Raw genomic sequence first — 19,051 nt, forward strand, 5'->3', positions numbered from 1 at the left:
GTGCTCTCTATCCTACAAGCAGTCATATCCTGACAAAAAGCTCAAGGGTCAAGTAATTGTCTGGGAACATGAACAGGCAGCAAAAATTAACTCAGACTCAAATGCAGACACAAATTCAAACTCTGGATTCCTTTTTTGGTGACAAAGATCTAAACATACAGCCACAAGAAGTCATCAAAGTCAAAGAGCCTACATCAAAAGCCTCCAAGAAAAATACAAATTGGTCTCAGGCCGTGGAAGAGCTCAAAAAGGATTTGGAAAAGCAAGTTAGAGAAGTGGAGGAAAAATTCGGACCAGAAATGAGAGTGATGCAAGAACACCATGAAAACCAAGTCAACAACTTGCTAAAGAAGACCCAAAAAAATACTGAAGAAAATAACACCTTAGAGAACAGACTAACCCAAATGTCAAAAGAGCTCCAAAAAGCCAATAGGAGAAGAATACCCTGAAAGGCAGAATTGGCCAAATGGAAAAGGAGGTCCAAAAGACCATTGAAGAAAATACTACCTTAAAAATTAGATTAGGGGCAGCTAGGTGGCGCAGTGAGTAGAGCACTGGCCCTGGAGTCAGGAGGACCTGAGTTCAAATCCGGCCTCAGACACTTGACACATGTACTAGCTGTGTGACCTTGGGCAAGTCACTTAACCCCAACTGCCCTGCCAAAAAGCAAAAAAAAAAAAAAATTAGATTGGAGCAAGTGGAAGCTAGTGACTTTATGAGAAATCAAGATAGTATAAAACAGAACCAAAGGAATGAAAAAATGGAAGACAATATGAAATATCTCATTGGAAAAATCAATGATCTGGAGAATAGATCCAGGAGAGATAATTTAAAAATTATTGGACTACCTGAAAGCCATGATCAAAAAAAAAGCCTAGATTTCATCTTTCAAGAAATTATCAAAGAAAACTGCCCTGATATTCTAGAACCAGAGAGTAAAATAGAAATTGAAAGAATCCACCGATCACCTCTTGAAAAAGATCCCAAAAAGAAAACTCCTAGGAATATTGTCACCAAATTCCAGAGTTCCTAGGCAAAGGAAAAAATACTACAAGCAGCCAGAAAGAAACAATTTGAATATTGTGGAAACACAATGAGGATAACACAAGATCTAGCAGCTTCTACATTAAGGGATCGAAGGGACTTACTAAAGTTGAACTGTCATGTTTACATTCCTACATGGAAAGATGATGTGTGTGATTCATGAGACCTTTATCAGTATTAGGGGAGTTGAAGGGAATATAGACAGAGGGCATAGGATGAGTTGAATATGAAGGAATGATATCAAAAAAATGAAATAAATGAAATGAAATAAATTTAAGGGGTGAGAGAGGAACTTATTGAAAGGAGAAATGGAGAGATAGAATGGGGCAAATTATCTCACATAGAAGTGGCAAGAAAAAGCAGTTCTTTTGGAAGGGAAGAGGGGGCAGGTGAGGGGGAATGAGTGAATTTTACTCTCATGAGATTCAACTTGAGGAGGAAATTACATACACATTCAGTTGGGTATCTTACTCCACAGGAAAGTAAAGGGAAGGGGACAAAAAGGGGTGGATGATAAAAGGGAGGGCAGATAGTGGGAGGAGGTAATCAAAAGCAAACACTTTTGAAAAGGGACAGGGTCAAGAGAGAAAATTGAATAAAGGGGGACAGGATAGAATGGAAGGAAATATAGTTAGCCTTTTACAACATAAGCATTGTGGAAGTGTTTTGCATAATGACACATGTGTGATCTATGTTGAATTGCTTGCCTTCCTAGGGAGGGTGGGTGGGAAGGGAAGAAAGGAGAGAATTTGGAACTCAAAGTTTTAAAAGCAGATGCTTAAAAAAAAAGTTGTTTTTTGCATACAGCTGGGAAACAAGATATATAGGGAAGGGGCATAGAAATCTATCCTGCCCTACAAGAAAATAAGGGGAAAGGGAATGGGGGGGAAGTGGGGTGAAAGAAGGGAGGGCTAACTGGGGAATGAGGCAATAAGAATATATGTCATCTTGGAATGGGGGGAGGGTAGAAATGGGGAGAAAATTTGTAACTCTAAATCTTATGGAAATAAATGTCAAAAACTAAAATATTAAATAAAAATGATAAAATTAAGGGAAAAAGTTATCATGTAGGATTATAGACCTAGAGCTGGAAGGAACCATTGGTAACATTTTGTCCAGCTCATTCATTTCACGAATGAGGAAATTAGAGCCAAGAATGGTTAAATGATGTGCTCGAGGTTACACAGGTAGGAAGAGAGCTGAGATTTGAACCCCTATCTTCTTCATTCCAAGTCCAGCATTCTAACTTATCATACATACAAATGCATCGATTGTGCAGATCCCAGATTTTAGAGGTGGAAGAGATCAGAATTATGGTCTAATCCAACAACTTCATTTAACAATTGGAGAAACTGAGCCCTAGAGAGGCAAAATGGCATGTCCACAGTCACATAGTTTGATTGAATGAGAACTAGAATCAGTTCTCTTGAGTTCCTCAGTGAGGGCTTTCCCATCGTGTCACTATACTCGTTCTATCATTCTTTGGTTTACATTTTTTCTGCCCCACAGAAGCCAGAATTTTGAGAGATCATAGGCATCTGCTTGGCCACAAGACCATTAACCAATTAGAATTTGAAGCTTAGTGTATTAGAATAAAATTTCAAATGATACACGAAAACTCTTAGACCAAGTCCTATTTGGTGGGATTTCTAAAAGAGGACATCATTAATCCCCTAACAATCTACAATTAAGGCCTTCAGCTGAAAAAAAATGGGCTTTCCATGCCCAAAGTAAAAAGGCTGCTAAATAACGTATGCTCATTTTAAAAGCTTTTTTTTTCACCTTCACATCAATATCTTCTGTCGATTCAAAAGCCATTTCTTCTATCTATGAAAAACTAACTAAACTTTCTTTTGGGCTGTGTGTCTGGCAAGAATAATCTTCTCAAGAAGGATGAATAACAACATTCCTACCCTAGAATATACTGGCTAATACAGGCATGGGAAGACATCCTTTGCTAAATATCCACTCTTGCTAAATAGCCAGTTGGACAATGAAAAAGTCCAGCTGTGTCTAAGAATTAGCTAGATAGCATAAGGTGTGAGCTAGGGCACCCCAAGCTCTAAGTTTACACAGACCAGGCCCAATATCAGCATGGTACTAAAAAGTGAAGTCAACAAGTACATATTAAGAAGCCACTAAGTGTCAGGCACCATGCTAAACTCTCAGGATACAAAGCAGGGGGAAAAGAATAGCCCTGCTCACAAAGAGTTCATAGTCTAATGAGAGAAACAATATTCAAACAACTATGTGCAAACAAGCTATACACAAGATTAATCAGGGATAATCTCAGAGGGAAGGACCAACAACAACAGAGGGAAGGCACTAAGATTAAGGAGAGCTGAGAAAGACTTCTTGGAGAAGGCAGTCAGGGAAGCCAGGTCAAGATACATTTTCCTTGACTTGTTTTGCCCTCACTCAGAGTTTGCTCTGGGACATATCTAAGATTCTAGACCTCCACAAATGATGGTTAATAGTGTACTTTAGATTCTGGAGAAGCATTCAAGGTGACAGTTTTGTGGGGCACAGAACAGCCATTATTTCAAAAGAAAATTCAAAGACAAAAAAGGCTCAGAGACCATAAAAATGCAGAAATCATATGAAAGAATTCTCCACAGCCTATAAAGATTCAAAATAATTCTCCTTCCTCTGTAGCGAATTCTGCTTTTCCATAAAGTCCTAATGCCTTTCCAACTCAGTACCCTGTGATTTAGACACTTTTGAAAAGGGAATGATCTTGGGGTTGCCGCCTAGTCAACATTCTGACTTCCAGGGAATTCTTCTTTACCATAGGGTCCCCACCCAATCCTATTTCCCCAAAGAAAACTTCTATGAACTGATACAGAAGAAGGTTGGCAGAACCAAAAGTTATACAATGACTACAATGGTATAACAAAAAACAATTTAGAAAGACTTAAGATGTAAGGTGGGTCAATGCAATGATCCACAGCTCCAGAGAACCAATGATGGAGCATGCTACCCACCCCTAGATAAAGAGGTTACATGCTAGAGGTGCAGGATGAGCTCTACAATGTCAAGCATGGCCAAAGAGTGGATTTGTTTTGCCTGACTCTACTAACTTACTACAAAAGAGGACTCTTTGGGGAAGAAGGGGGGACAATTGGAGTGGTAGTGATGCCCCCCAAAAGGAAAGAGTATTAATGAAGTATTTAAAGAAATGCAAAGAAGAGATCTAAGGGTTCAGAGGGCAGTACAATCAGAAAGATTTTGAACTAATGTGCTAAACTGAGTACATACTTCATAGAAAACAAGCCACATGTAATGAAATTGTGGTTTCATATAAAATCCTCTTTTTCTGTTCTCTTTTTGTATGTAGAAATATTCATTTTTGTTGATGTCACATTCAGATTAACAAAAAAAATTAAGCACACCTTAATCCCCTTATTTTAAAAATTCTATTCTATGTTCAGCACAGAAAAGACCTCTAACAAAAGGAATGATTCTGAAGTTGCTACCAAGCTATAAAGGCTTCTGATATAAGCTCAGATAAAGATTGTGTATCTGTCTTCTAATCAGCTAGCTGTGTGGAAAGACAATAAGTAAAGGCTAGGAATCAGGGGATGGAATATTTTTGGCCCATTCAATTCATGAAGCTCTGTGCTAAGCTCTTTACAATGAAAAAGTCTTTTGTAATTGCTCCTGAAGAACTTTTAAGTCCTGTGATTCCTAAGAAAATATTAACTTTTGTATTTGGGTCATCATCTAAAATTCTGGAAAAATCTTGAAATTTTCTTAGGTGAAAATATTCACTGGCAAATAACTTGCCACTTCCTGATCCACTTTAGGAAGAAGGAAATAAATAAATGGGAAAAAACTAAATTCCAAAGCCTTCTGAATTCAGAGAGAGAGTTTGCCACTGAAATGATCAGCACAAGAGTATACTGCCTACACAGAGGAGGTGTTGGGTAGATGCCTTACTGTAAACTTGGTAGCATAACAAAAAACATTTCTCTATAAAGAACTTTGTGCCCCCAAATACTGAGTATGAAATGGATAGAAATGGGTTTTTCTTTCTTTCTTTTCTTTTCTTCCTTCCTTCCTTTCTTTCTCTCTCTTCTTTTCTTTCTTTCCTTGTATTTGTATTCCCAGAGGTTCACACATTACTTGGCACTTGGTAAGTGTGTAATAATTGCTTGTTGACTGGCATCTCCAATACTTTACCCACCAGATTCTCCTCTTAGCTATAGACCAGAAGTTGAATGCTGAGTTCAAGAGCTGAACTCCAGAGGAATACGGGAAAGCTCATATGAAGAGACAAAGAAGAAAGTGCGCTCAGAAGAACAATCTGCCACCAGACTATATGCATAAAACCTACATAGAAAGTACATTCAAAAGGCGATATGGAACCAGCATGATGACTTTGTTACTTCTATGGTCATTGTAACATACATTTTATTTAAATAACCAGCAAATAACAGTTACATGTATAATCATTTACAATCCTTTTTTTTTGTCTTTTGCTTTTTTTCTATTTTTTCTTGATTTCCCTTGTTGAATTCCCATTTGAATACTTGTACTCATCACCGGGAGTTCAAATAAACTGTATTTTAAATACAATAAAATAAGGCTCAGTAGAGAACAAAATATGACCTTACCTAGCCACTGAACCTTCTAGCCAAGCCAGACTATTTTCTGTCCCTTAAACCTACTTTGCTCTTTCCTTCTTCCAAGCTTTGGTTTATCCTGTTCCTGACACCCAACATTCCCTCTCCCTTTCCCTCTTCAACTGTTGAATTCTTGATCAATCTGAAAACCCAAATCAAATGCTAGCTTCTCTGGAAAGCCTGTCCTGAGAGTTTATAGCAAAATAACAATCTTTTCCCCACTGAGCTTTATATGGTACTTAATCCTGTGACTATTCCATTGATTTCATAAAATTGCCTCATTGTCTGCAATGATGGCTCATTCCCTTGCTATACTGTAAGCTCCATGTGGGCAGGAACCATGTCTCATCCGCGGTTTGTAGTGCTCCCAGTTCTTGGCCCACAGTAAGCAACTAATAAATATTTCTTGAATTTAATTTCTTAAATTGAATCAATTTGTCCTAAAACCAAGGAAAGATTGAGTGTAAAATGCTAAATCTTCCTTATTGGCAATTTTAGAAACATGTGTGGTACATAGTAAGTGCTAATAAACATTTCTTCTGTCTATACCAATTTAGTACATAACTTGCCAATCCCTTCCTAATACATTTTAAATGGCCATATTATAATTGTTTATAATAACTTAATAATCAGCAATAAAACAATCATTCAGATACAAGAGCAAGAAAAATTTTGCGTGAAACTCTAATCATCCTTTTTTCCAGTTTTTATAATATTGCTAACTTTTAATGTGTTAATTTTAACAAGATGGTAATAGATACGTACATTGTCTGCCCCCTCATCAAAATTGTTTCTTTTGTGTATTTTTTCTGGATTTTGTTACTGTGGTTTAATTACTACATAGGGATGATAACAATAATAATAAATAACTAGTTAGGGTTTTAAAATTTGCAAAGTCCTTCATATATATAATCTCATTTTAGGCTCATGAGAACCTTTCAAGGTAAGAACTACTAATATTATCCCCATTTGACAGATACAGAAACTGAGGCTTAGAGAGGTTAAGTGATCAGGATCCATGATCACACAGGCTAGTGCCTGAGGCAGGCTTTTAACCTAAATCTGTTTCTGCTTTCTCTACACTGCATCACTTCAAGTAAAGTTTCTCAAATTTTTTTGTATTCTTCATATGTATCATTGGGGGTGAGGGGATTATATTCTATCACATTTCTATGCTACCATGCCCCAACTGTTGAATACAGGGATTACTTCCAGTGTTTTGCCATCATAAATAGTTCTCCAAAAAAATATTTTTGTACAGCTAGGTCTTTCTCCCTCTCTTCACCCCCCCCCCAACCCACTCAATAGTATTCTTGATGCATAATTCACGTAATGAGTTCACTGGGCGAAAAAAAGTGGGAACAAAGTTCTGGCCCCTATTTTACTAAGTCATATATTGCTTTACAAAAAGATTACACAAAGTCACTGTTCCAGCATTATTACAATAACTTGGGTTGTTCCCTTACTGTCCCGCTAACATCGAGTTATATCATTTTAACTATCTTTGCCAGCCTAGTGGGTATAAGATGGCATCATAGAGTTGTTTTAATATGCATTTCTCTTATTACTGGAGAGTCTGAATAATTTTTCAGGTGATTATTATTTCACTTATTCTTTCTGGAACTGCTTTCTAATATCTGTCGATTATCTATTGGGTAATAGATCTGATTCATAAATTCCTTAGAGTGACATATATAAGCAAAGGGCTTTTTTGTTTATTTGTATTAATTTTTTTGCCCATCCTGTTTCTTTTTTATTCCAAGTGAATTGTTTTTTGTAGTGCAGAGATGTTTCATTTTATGTAATCAAATCTGTCTATTTTATATTCTGCATTTCCTTTCTTTTTGTTAGATACTGAAAATATTCCTTCACTTCATATTTGTGCAGTAGGTTGGATTGACAGTAACACCTTGTGTGTTGCTCAGGTTCCAAATGTCTTAACAATTTGCATACACCTCACAGAAAGAAAGAATCATGGGCCTCAAAGAGTAAATGAGAAGTTTAGCCCCTTCCTGCTGTTAGGAAGAGCAATATTCAAATCATTTGAAAATTATGTGGGATTTTACTTTATTTGAATGTAAAATCTGTCATTTGGGTTCTAAAAAATCACTAATACAGGATGGGCCAGGATGCCTAAATAACAATTCTAAAGAAACAAAGCTAGGGTTTTAATGGACTGCAAATAGTCCCAAAGGTTAGTGTAATCTTAAGGCAATCTAAGAAAGTCATAACTCCCAGGGATAAGGAGCTGACAGTCCTACTAAGTGCTTGCTTTGGTCACATCCTAATTTTGTGCTTGGTTCTAGATGCCACAATTTATGAAGAATTGTATTTAGAGAATATTCAGGGTAAAGCAATGAGAACCATACAGAAGCTGGATAGCATTTCACATAAGGATCATTTGAAAGCCCTGGGATGTTTAACTTTGGAGAAGAGAAGACGCCAGAGGGACATGATAGCTTCCTGCAAGTATGTGAAGAAAGGTTGTCATATGGAAAAAGGATTAGATACGTTCTGTTTGGCCCTAGACAGCAGAACTGGGAGCACTAGGCAAAGAATTCAGCAGGGCAGATTTAGACTTGGTGTCAGGAAAAAAACTTTCTAATGATTAGAGATATCCCAGGATATCATCAGTTGCCTCTGGAGACCTCCACATCATAGGGACATAGATCTTTGGATCATAAGTTAAGAGCTAAACCTTAGAAATTGTTCTAGAGATGAGGATATTGAGATACACAGAAGTAAGTGCCTTTGCCAAGGTCATACAGACGGTAAATGCAGAGCCAGGATTTGAACCTGGTTCTCTGATTCCAAATGGAGCACTCCTTCTACTACCCTGCGCTTTCTTCTTAACATCACTAGAAGTCACATAGTGGAGGAGGGACAACTGGAGACATAATAAAGTGTGTTCCTACTTAGGAAGAGACTGGACAACAGAGCCTCTCAGGTCCCATTCAACTCTGAAATCCCACAGTTCTATGATTAGTGTTGAATAATCACCTAGAATCAGGGTGTCTTATTATTTCTCATTCCTTTGCCTATGGCAGCATTGTACATAGATTACTAGTTTCCTCATCAAATTATCATTCAGTTAGGAGTACTGACAAGAAATGTATTTAACAATTAAAATTCCATGGTAATTTCACACTCAACAATGTCTTGTGTTCATAATTTCATTATTAAATCTGATTGAATATGATTAAATATGGCCTCTACTTTCCAAAACGGGTTGCATGATGGATTTAAATGAACTCATTAGTGGTTAATGCCGCAGAGCTCTTTCTAAATGCTAATGTTTAGCAGCCTTTGGCTCATTAATTAATTTAAAGATGGTGCCATAATCAGAGCTTTCAGTCAATGCCCATCTACTATTTTTTATTATTGGATAATGCTTGTTTGCATGTGAAGGGAAGAAAATAAATTAACTCAATAATAGAAATGTGACACAAAAATGTTCCCCAACTATCAGACAGAATGTGGGAAAAGCATTTTGTTTTTTATAAAGGGGATGAGGGTAGGGAAAAGACAGGAGAAATAGTCAAGTAAGCAATAGCTTTAGAAATTACATAGCCTACAATATTCTCTTGGTCTTATTCAGTTACACAATATAATAAATATTTATTAGGCACCTCCTATATGCCAGGCACTGTGCTAAGGTACTGGGAATACAAATAAGAAAAAGCAGGGCAGACCCTGCCCTCAGACAATTTACAATCTAATGGGGGAAAATAACACACAAAAGGAAGCTCAAAAGGGAGGTAGTAGTGAAGGGTACCTGGAGTAGGGATATGATGATGCTAAGTGGAAACCAAGTAATGCACTTGGTCCAGTGACCTCCAGAGCAAAGCATTTCAAACCAAACAATAAGATGGCATATGGTAATCATCCAATATTGAGGAGCTATGAAACTGTTAGAGCAGGTTATCCTAGAACATTGTTTCCTACCTTGTGGGTCACATTCCCCAGGAGGTGGAATAATCCTAGCAAAACAGAATCATTAATTTAGAGCTGGTAGGAATAATAAAGGTTACCTAATCTAAGCCTCTCATTTTATAGTCACCACTGAGGCTCAGTCAAGTGACTCATCCAAGGTCACACAGGAAGTCAATAGCAATGTCAGGACTCAAACCCCAGGCCCCCGACTCGAAATCCGGCACCCTCTACTGTGAATCCATTAATAAGCCAACTTATCTTCTGTAGACTAAATAATGTGACTCATACATATGTATTTCTATTTTTAATGCATGTAGAAGTTGCTGTAGTGAACAAAATACAATTCCACTTAAAAACAGAGCTGAATTCCTAGTAGCTTTCAATCGTTCATGTGCTCAGTCAACAGAAAATAATAGAAAAGCTCCAATCCACTAGGGGTCTGTGAAATCCCTTGATGTAATAGAGTTTCTCAGACTTAGAAAGGTTGGAAACCATTAGCCTATTGCTCTTATGGCCAAAAGCTTTGATCCAATTAAAATTTTCCTTTTCCAGCCAGGGCCAAGCTATAGATAGTCATCATACTGTGGAATCTGAGGAATATCCTGTCCCTAAGTCAATCAACAAGCATTTATTAAGTGCTCGCTATGTCCCAGGCATCAGGGACACAACTACAAAAACCAAAGTCCCTGCATTCAAGGAGTTTGCATTCTAGGAAAAGGAACAAAAAGTGTGCATATTAATAAATAAAAATGGGGGGGGGATTGGTTGAACCATTATTGAAAGTAATGATGAGATTCTAGGCCCCAAACCTCAGGGAAGACAATCCATCAATCAATGAGAAGTGCAAACAAAGTCTAGACACCTCTTGTCAATAACGGTCAATAATCAATAAACATGTATTAAGCATCTAATATGTGCCAGGCATTGTGCTAAACTAGGGATGTAAATAAGAAAAAGACAGCCCCTGCCTCCAAGGAGACTGCAATCAGATGCGGCAAGACAATGCCCAAAAAGAAACTGAAAGGGGAGGGGGAGCCAGGAGGTACCCAAAGTGGGGACATGATGTTCATGGAGAGGCACTGATGGAAAAAATGATTGTTTTGGATCAATTAATATATCATAGACATAATGTGGGAGACTGTCTTGCTTGACTATGTATATTTGGCGCACAGAATTTTCTTTATTTTTAATAGGAATGGGAGTGAGAGAAAATAAATGGTAATTGAAAAAACATTTAAATTTTTAAAATATATAGGTATATATATTATATATACAAATATGTATGTGAATATATATATTGTATGTATGTATATATACAAATATACACATATTATATATTCATATGGTATCCCAAAAATCTTAGTAAAGACTTTTAAAACTGTACCAAAACTTTTGGGACAAGATAGATAGATAGATAGATAGATAGATCAATCTATCAGTCTGTCAGTGGATAGAGCACTTCTTCCTGAATTCAAATCCACTTTCAGACACTTACTAGCTGTGTTACCTTGGGCAAGTCAATTAACCCTATTTGCCTCAGTTTCTCCATCTGTCAAATGAGCTGGAGAAGAAAATGGCAAACCATTCTAGTACCTTTACCAAAAAAAAAAAAAACAACCCAATTGGGGTCATGGAGAATCAGACATGACTGAAACAACTCAAGATAGATAGATAGATAGATAAGAGAGAGGGAGAGAAAAAGAGAGAGAAGGAGAGGGAGAGAGGGAGAGAGAGGGAGAGGGAGAGGGAGAGAGGGAGAGAGGAAGAGAGAGGGAGAGCGAGCCTTTAGAAAAGTCCTTGATTGATTTCAAAGGATCTGAAAGCCATTAAAGGACATGAAATTGTACCACACAGAGAAAGTGTTCAGGATGGTTGAGAAGACTGGTTATGTTCTGTGGGTTTTGTATAAAGTAACAAGCCAACTCAAGAACCAAGGATTGCAAGTGCTTGGCAGCTCGGGGTGGAAATCTCACCCCCAAGCTCCTAAGCCAGAAGCAGTCGGGGACAGGTGAGAAAGTGCTCTTTGCTGGACCTGCGATGTCAGGGATAAAGAAACCCAACAGCACCTGACTCCAAGCAGGAACTTCTCAGACTTAGAAAATTCTGTTTCTATTTTCATTTAGTTTACGTGATTTGTTTTCCCCTCAAATTCCTGAATTCACATAAATCTTTCCAACATTGAACAGGAAACCTATTTGTCTTCAATATCTCATTTCTACCAAATACCGGATTTATGGGAGCAATCATCAGAAGCCGGCATCTGCACACGGAAGGGGGCTGCAGTGGTCCAGTCTCATGCTCAAGAACACAATCTGAGGCCTCCTCCAAAAGGGTCCTGGAGCAAACAGCTGTGAGCAGGAAGCTGTGCCAATATTCTGAGGGAAAAATGAGGCCCATTAAGAGATTATTGCATTTCTAGAGAGATTGGAGATCTTACTGTGTGCCAATATTGGACTTGATAATTAAAAACAACAAAGTGTGTAATTTACAAAGCAATGAAATTCCACTCTTAAAGGTCATATTATAATTTATGACTGTGCTTAATTTTTCCCTTTCATTTTAAGAAAAGGGTGAAAATAAACAACCCTAAATTAGGACACAAAAATCCATCTTTTGATTTTCTATTTAATGTGAGTGGCAGTTTGGCGCTAAAAGAGACTTCCTCTATCCTTGCTGAGCAATCCTGAGTAAGTTACTGAACTTGTCAGTGCTCTAAACATGCGGAAGGTAGGGTAAACTTGGTTTCTGTTTATAAACAAAGATGGAAGGAGCTGGTAGCTAGAGAAAGATTGAAGATTACAGGCAGTTCTTACTTGCTGTGTAAGCTTGGGCAAATCATGTTACTCCTCTGATACGGTTTTCTTATCTGTAAAATGAGAGCATTGGCCTAGATGATCTCCAAGGTACCTTCCAACCCTAATGGTCTATGCTGATTGATTTGATCCACAAGAAAAGCTGGGGATTGAAATCTATTGGCACAGTTATCCCAGCCCACTAATCTAATCGGCACCCTTCCCATTCTCCCTCAGTCCTCAAATTCCACAATCTTGACACTTCATATTTATTGGTAATTTTAAATATTTATGTAAAATGTATTTTTAATTTCATTCTTAATATATCATCATTATTTTGCAATTCACTGCTCTTATTGTCTTTGAAAACTACTAAGCAGCAATTGGCCTAAATCCCACAAGTAATTAGGTTAATGTGCCTTGATGACTTACAGGATTCACTCAGTCCATCCCAGGAATTTAAAAGAAGAATAAAAAGTATCAAAGTGTTTACAAGCCCACGCTTGGACTTGAACAATGCACAGTTCCATTGCATTTCTATTGGGAAAATTCTCTTAGAAATTGCACCCAAGCATAATGAGATATGTGTGTCATTCCTTCTGGATGTGGGGGATGGGGAGAGGGATTTAGCTTCATGCCCCCAGGTTATAGTTACTCTCAAAAATTGTTGATATTTTTTGTTTTCTATCATCCTTTTCAAATATATCCCCTCCCCTTTTCCTACTCTTGCAGCCATCCCTTGTTAGTAAAAAGTAAAATAAAGAAAAAAATTCAGCAAAACCAACCAACACATCAACTGAATTTGATAGTATATTCACTTTTCCACATCCCTAGTTCCTCACCTCTGTAAGAAGGGAGGTCTATTTTCTCATCTCTTCTTGAGCCAAGGTTAGTCATTATAATTATATAAACATATATAATTATAATTGCAGAACTTTTATTTTCATTTTGTCGCTGCAGTTCTACTCATTTACATTGCCATAGTCACTGTATAAAGGCAGCTGGGGGTGGCTCAGCGGATAGAGGACTGGTTCTGGAGTCAGGAAGACCTAAGTTCAAATCCATCCTCGGACACTTCCTAGTTATGTGACCCCGAACAAGTCATTTAACCTCTCCTTGTCTGACAAAATGGATCTACTGGAGAAAGAAATGGCAGACCACTCCAGAATCTTTGCCGAGAAAACCTCAAATGGGATCACGAAGAGCTGGACATCACTAAAATGACTCAACAACATTAAGTCATCGTATTTGCTGATTTCCTGATTCTGCTAACTTTATCAGGTCTTCCCATGTTTCTTCATATTCGTGGTTTCTTAGGGCTAGACACTCTTATTTGCTTGTTAGACCCATCCCACTGGAAATCCCCCGTTCCTCTTAGATCTAGATGTGATAACAAATTACTTGGATCTCAGATCAGTAGTAAAGATCAAAAGCAATTTACCTAAAAGAGTGGGCATCATGATATCAACCATTTCTTAAGCACCTACTATGTGGCAAGCACTGTGCCAGGTCCTGGAGCCATGTAGGAAATACAATAGCAATACTCTTCACATGTGTAGTTCAGGCAAACCTCCTCCCACCCTCCCTAGGCATGGAAAGTTGCAAGTCCTGTCCTAAGCCCATCTGGGGGTCTTGAGGCAAAGGGAAAAAGAAGACAGTGACTTCTCGTAAAACCATTAGAAATAGGAGATTGCTAAGTCATTCAGTGTACTTTCTAGGAAAGATGAGGACCACTGCTTGGGGGACAAGGAGCTTGACTTGGGAATTAGATGATCACAGTTACTCTGTTTAGGAGTAGGTTCAGCATCAACGAGATGGAAGGATGCTGAGCAGAAGCCGTTTGGCTCCGTACACAAATTAGCCTTTTCGCCTCCCACTCCACATTCCTACCATACATCTCTACCATCACCAGCTTCCCCTCAAGGCACTTCCTCCAAATCAGAGGACTTTTCCCCATTTTACAGATGAGGACACTGAGGCTGAGAGGAGTTAAATTACTTGCCCAAAGTCACCCAGACCTCTTTTGGGGCAGTAAGCCCTTTGGCACCATAAAGCGATGGGGCACTCACCAGAGGAGTGGTGCCCTGAGTATGCCTACATCAACACGTCCTGCCCTGTACCACAGAAAGCCAGCAGCTGAGGGGCAGCATGGACCCTGGACTTGGAGAGAGGAGGACCTGTGTTCAAATTCCACCTCAGTTACAGACTGGCTATGTGAATATGGGCAAGTCATTGTGTGCATCAGCTTCTCCACCTATTAAATATGGAGGTTGGACTTAATGGCTATTATTTATCGTTCAGTCATGTCCACCTCTTCATGACCCCGTGGACCATACTGTCCATGGGTTTGGGGGGATATTTTTGACAAAGACACGAGAGTGGTTTGCCATTTTCTTCTCTAACGAATTAAGGCAAAAAGAGGTTAAGTGACTTGCCCAGGGCCACACAGCTAGTAAGTGTCTGAGGTCAGATTTGAACTTAGGTCATCCTGACTCTATCCACTGAGCCACCTAGCTGCACCCTAATGGTTGCTAAGGTCCCTTCCAACTCTACATTCCCATGAGTGAGGACAGAGATTGGGTTTTTTTTTTATTTTGTTTTGGTTTGTTTGTTTTGCTCTTCTTTGTATCCTCAGCACACAGTAGGCCTGGCTTATAGTAAGTGCTTAATAAATAAATAATTATTATTTCATGGCCTACTGTGATTATACTGCTGATAGGCTCTTCATTTGTGTGTCTTTGAAGTGTCTCTTCCCTCTTTATCCTTAAGTCTCTTAGGTAGCCTGTTCTCACACCCAATTGAAACCCTAGCTCTGGTTGGCTGTTCTGTCAAGCTAACAAAATATTGTATGTCAAAGCAATACATGATGTGACAGCACATTTGGGGTGTGCTTATTTCCCAAGGATTGTCTTTAACAAAATGCACATGCTCATGCCCCAAAGAATTTCACAGAATAACAACATGTCCGGGTTAAAAGGGACCCCAGCAACTGTCTAAGATAATCCAGAGGTTCTTACCTTGGCTCTGTGAATTCGGTTTTTATTGTCTATAATTGTGCTTCAATATAATTTGTTTCCTTTGTAATCTCACATATTTTATTTATGCTTTTAAAGACATGATTCTGAAAAGTGGTCCACAGGCTTCCTTCATCAAACTACCAAAGGGGTCCATGCCACAAAAAAAGGTTAAAAGCCCAATCCAGTTGGAGCCATATCCCAAAATGAATCCTCACTACATTCCTCTAGCAAGTGGTCATTCAGCCTTTGTTTAAAGATTTTCCATAAGAGGGAATCCATTTTCTCCAAAGGCAGCTCAATCGACTAAATGACTCAAACTAACATGTTGTACAAGTCCGCCGTCTCTAGCTGTTTCATGATCTTAATGGTTTTTTTTTAAATCATACATTTCTTGCCCCAAATAGGGATTCTCCAACCCTTTGATTCAGACTCATGGCTATATTTTCTGCTTTTACTCAACTTAAATAGGGAGAATTTAGAGTTCATCCCTTCTTTAAAGACCTCTCTAATTTTAGTCCTAGAGTTCAGAGACAAAACAAGCTGGCATCATTACACTGTTAGTCTAAAACACCATCATTAACTGACAAGAAGGCATCTTGAGGAATTGTGGATGTGTATATATATTTTGTCAAATACAGTCAAGTAGGAAATTCATCAAATTTTGACCTTCTTGACATCAGCCTGTGTTTTTTTGCTAAAATTTTAGTCTGAAAATCAACTGTCTCCAAATGCAAAGTGCATGTTTGTACACAGTAAGTTAGGGGAAAGAGCACTGGAAGTAGCCTAGGAAGAACTGAGTTCAAATTATGCATCCGAATCTCTGTAAATTTTGAAACTGTAGGCAAATCACTTCACGTGGCAGGGTCCCAATTTTTCTGGGTCTATTAAAAATTATTAATCTCTTTTGTGTTTAATATCACTTTTATTTCTCATTATATCTTTCCCTCCTCCCCCACCCAGAAAGCCAGTGCTTGGAATAAAAAAAGAGGGAGAGAAAAGCAGTTCAGCAAAGCTAATTTACACATTGACTCAATTTGGTCGTATATGCAGTATATATCCAACATCAGGAGTATCAAACTCAAGTGGAAATAGGGACCAAGAAATTATTTACAAGGATCCCTATCGGTCACATATTGATTTGGGAAACCACACATGTTTATATATTCTTTTATTATTTACATCAACACATTAAAATCAAATAAAAACTATCTTTTGGTTTGGGCCACACGTAGGAGTGTTGTTAGCTACATCTGGCCTATTTACACTGTTTCTGACCCCTCTGTGCACCCATAAGCTCCCACGTCTGCGAAAAACAGAAATAATTTATCATATGGCATGACCTTTTCCCCTTGTAGTTTGCAGTTGTTAAAAGTATAGATTAAATTTAACAGCAGTAGCAACAACATTGTCCAGGTGTCTACTTCCAGACTTTATCTTTTCTTTGGAGTATTTTTTTATTTTATGAATACCTTTTTGTTTTTTTTTCCTTGTATCCTTATCACTAGTCACTAACTCCCTCCCCAACTCCAAAAGAACCCTTCCCTTTCAACCAATAAAAATAGCTATCTTTCATATTGTTCTTTAAGGTTTGTGAAGCTCTTTGTGAACATCATCTAACTGATCTTCATAACAATCTTATTAGGTAAGTGCAAGTATTATGCTCATTTTAAAGATTAAGAAACTGAGACTGAGACAAGTTAAATGACACAACCAAGGTCACCCAGTTCTGAAGTAAGCTTTGAATTTAGTTCTTCCTGACTCTAAAGTCCAGTAGTCTAGCCTACACGCCATCTAGCAGCTTCTTAAATTGAGTCAATGAAAATAACTCAACGCATTGACCAGGTCTGAAAATGCACGTCTCTTTTCACATCTCTAGTCCATGGCATCTCTGCCAAAAGGAGGGTCCCTCATCATCAGTCTTCCAAAGTCAGGATTGAGGCATGATTTATCCTTGACAAAGCTACATGACTACCGTTTCCTTTTCTAGGTCTTCACTCACCATCCCTCTAAATCATGCCCTTCCTAAGTCATTTCTAGCTTGGATGTTGCCATTTTCTTTTGAAGTTAGGGATTTTAAGGAGGGCTCAGTTCTTTGGGGGAGTTGGACAAAAGAGGATTTTTTTCCACTTGATCTGTGATTTCACTGATGTAGGGAGTTCCTAACGAGACAGGTGCTCCACCAATGCAGATGACTTTTCCACTTATATCTTAGAGAGCTGCCATAGAGCTATTAAGAACTTAAGTGACTTAGCCAGCCAGGAGGTATCAAAGGAGGAACTTCAGATCTTCCTGAATCTGAGACCAGCTACATATCCACTCCACTGTGCTACCAATGGAGATCAATATGTATAATTAAATTTGAGGGACAGGGATTCATGCTCAACAGCTCTCAGCATTCATTGAGAATTCACTTGTCCTGTTAACTCTGTCAGCACTGAGTCACATAAAATGTAAACTATCCAATATTTTGAATTTATACTAGTTGGGTGGAACATCCTGGATCCTTAGATTCCGCCCCCCACCCACCTGCCCCAGAGGCTCTTAAAAATAGCTGAGTTTATTTACATTTTTGGATAATGACTGTGTCAGAAACATACAGAGGTTTATAAAACAACAACCACCACCCTGTAATTTGAGGGCAGGGAACAGAATGATTCTCCCAATCTGCCTCTTTTTTTTTTTTAAATTATGCCCTTCTTTATAGTTGAGCATTTGAATTATCTGCAATCTTTTGGAGGCATCTTTGTCTGAATAGGACTGTGGGCTGCTATTTTACACTGTGAAGATTAGATGGAAGCATGAAAATTGACTTTAAAAGGAAAGAAAAATACTGCTTTTACACTCAATCTGCCAGCGTTTACTTTCGATTTCCAATGTGTATTTCCTTTTCCAGTTTATTGCCAGCTTCATCTTAAAGTATGTGTTTTGTTTGTTTGAGGAGTAACTGTAGAATGCTTGGAGAAGCCATTGCCTTCTGCATGGGCATAAGTGGGGGGGGGGGGTGCGGTACCCAAAGGTCTGTCCTCACCTCCTCTCCACACTCTACCTTGTCCCCAATCTCAATCATATCCATGGTTTCACCTAACATAGTTAGGCAGGTGATTCCCAACTCTACAAATCCAGCCCTGATCTTTCTTCTGAGCTTCAGATCTACATCTTCAAAAGAATACAAAGCTCTAAGATTTAAATGTTTCATCGATACCTCAAACTCAGCATGCCAGAAGCTGAGTTTATCTTTTCTGCCAAATCTCTTCCTGACTTCACTATTTCTAACATTGGCATTACTTGTTTCTCAGTCCGGCTCACTGGTCTTGTTTACCTCCTATATCTAGTGACCAAGACTTATTGATTCTGTATTTGCTTCCCTCTGTTCTTATTGCCACCATTCCAATGCAACCTCCAATGACCATTAGCCAAGATGGTTTCAATAGCTCCATAACTGGCCTTCTTTCCTACAAACTATGTCCCTCCAATTCATCCTTCACAAATGCCATTGGATCATAGGATCATAGATGTAGAGCTGGGAGAGACCTTAGAGACAATCTCATTCAACTGCCAAAGTTTATCAATGAGAACTCTACGGATCAAGGCAGTGACTTGCCCGAGGTCACACAGGTACTAACGTACAAATCTGAAATGC

The sequence above is a fragment of the Trichosurus vulpecula genome, chromosome 4, assembly GCF_011100635.1.
Source record: "Trichosurus vulpecula isolate mTriVul1 chromosome 4, mTriVul1.pri, whole genome shotgun sequence".
NCBI classification, from domain to species: domain Eukaryota; kingdom Metazoa; phylum Chordata; class Mammalia; order Diprotodontia; family Phalangeridae; genus Trichosurus; species Trichosurus vulpecula.